Source organism: Molothrus aeneus, chromosome 17 (genome assembly GCF_037042795.1).
Source record: "Molothrus aeneus isolate 106 chromosome 17, BPBGC_Maene_1.0, whole genome shotgun sequence".
Lineage (NCBI taxonomy): Eukaryota > Metazoa > Chordata > Aves > Passeriformes > Icteridae > Molothrus > Molothrus aeneus.
In genome coordinates, this window is record NC_089662.1 from 702265 (window position 1) to 704558 (window position 2294).

Below are 2294 nucleotides of genomic sequence, written 5' to 3' on the forward strand. Positions count from 1 at the left end.
CCTCGTGGGCAGTGGGGTCCAGGCTCAGGGAGGGTCCCAGCACTCCTTGTGCTCAGTGTGGCCACCTGGCCCTGCCACAGCCTGGGCAGCCACCCCAGGGGCCAGGGCAGCCTTGGGTGCTGCTCCAGCTGCTGGGGAGGGGAAGGGAAGGTGAAGCCCTGCCTGACCAACCCAGTCACCTTCTGTGCTGAGGGGACAGTGGTGGTGTCAGCCTCAGTGAGCTGGGGCTGGGTGAGCAGGGCTGGACCAAAGCCTGGCTGCAGGACTGGGTTCAGAGTGTGGGTTATCAGTGGCACAAGTCTTGTGCTAGGGGTGGTGCTGGCTCCAGTTCCAGAGGCCCATCACTGGTGGACAGAGTCCACCCTCAGCACATTTGCAGATGGGGAGACATGGCTGGTGCTCCAGAGGGATGTGCTGGGATCCAGAGGGGTCTTACCAGGCTGTAGAAAGGGTCTGACAGGAACCTCCTGAAGGTCACGAAGAGGAAATGCAATGCCTGTGTCTGGGAAGGGTAATTTCCTTCACCAAGATATGTTGAGGCCATCCACCCATGAGGAAGTGTAGAGGAAGGGATCCAGGAGTTCACCATGACACAAAAAACGTGCAACAACTCCTCTTTCAGCCAAGTGTTCCAGCAGTGTCCTGGTGTTGTCAGCAGGTACAGAGCCCTTTCCCTCTGCTCCACACCAGTGAGGCCAGCCCTGGAGTGCTGGGCCCAGAGCTGGGCTGCCCAGGACGGGACACAGGGACAGACTGGACAGAGTCCAGCACAGGGCCATGAAGCTGATGGAGGGACTGGAGCGTCTCTGCCATGAGCAGAGGCTGAGAGAGCTGGCACTGCCCAGCCTGGAGCAGAGCAGGCTCAGGGCATCTCATCCCTGTGGATGAAAAGCCAGGGGGAGGCTGCAGAGGGGACAGGGCCAGGGACAGCCCCAGGGCCTCAGGCACAAAGTGACCCACAGGAGGGGCCCTGCGAGCTCAGGAGACACTTCTGCACTGGGAGGGTGGCCGAGCACTGCCGCAGGTGCCCGGGGAGCTGGGGGAGTCTCCATCCCTGCAGAGACTCAAAAGCCACCTGGACACATCCTGGGCAGCCGGCTCTGGGTGGCCCTGATGGAGCAGGGGCTGGGCCAGGTGACCTCCAGAGGTGCCTCCAGCCTCCCCCAGCCTGAGCTTCTAGCCCAGGGCCACTGGCAGAAGTGTGAAATGGGCCTGAAGTCGGGCTCTCTGTCAGTGAGGGGTGAGGCAGTGCTGGGATTAGGATAAGGTCCTGGTGGACACAAGGGTGATCCCAGGGTTTGGTGCTGTGCAGCCATTTTCAGCAGGGAGCATTGGTTGGCACCAGGCACAGGGGCTGGGTGCCCTGAAGGGCTGCAAGGGGCTCCAGGCACATGTCACTGGGGGTCTGGGACAGTGGAGGGGGTCAGTGGCACTCTGCACGTGGAGGGGGGAGATATGAAAGGGTAGAGAGAAAAGGGGTATGAGAGGGTTGTGTTGAAAATAGGGTGGTCAGTGTAGTGTCTGCCTGAGGCCTGCACCATCCTGTCTGTCCTCTTAAATCCATTTTCACCTATTTCTTTGTGAAACTCCCAGCCTGTGTGCATGTGTGCTGCAAGGAGTAAGTGCCAGCTGCTGGAGAGATGGCACAGGTTGGCCATGGGAGATGGAATCAGCAGGGAAACAACTGGTGAGGTTCAGCACAAGGTACTCAAGGGCTGGGAGGGTAGGTGGGTGTAAAGCTGGGCCTCTGTGGGATGCAGCCTGACAAAATTGCAGATTTAGGGACAGGAGCTGACATCAGGTGAGGTCATGGGAAGATACTTCAGCTGGATGTCCAGCTGTGCTCCCATGATAAATACATCAAATGTGGTCAAACCAGACAGGCTCCAATGGAGCCCCATGAGCCACCCCTGCCTGGAATCCCCCTGAAGGGCTGGTTCTGCTGCTTGGACAGGGGTGCTGGACAAGGAGGAGGAGGAGACCTGGCTCAGCCTCCAGGAATGAGGCTAAACCCTGTCAGCCAGGCAAGAGGCAACAGGCTATGGATCTCTGGCTGGGAAGGGCTCTTGTCATCCCCTGCTGAGGAGGAAGCCCTGGTCCTCACAGGGTGACAGACAGAGGGTGTGACTGTGCCAGAGGGGGGATGGGTCCCTGAAGCAGTGCCCCAGGCTGACCCCCCACTCTTGCTGTGGCCACACAGCCCAGGTTGGGACAAGACATGGCTGTCACAGCTGCTGGCCTGCTCCCCACCACGGGTCCTGCACACCTTCACAGAGCCATTCAAGGGGCAAGGA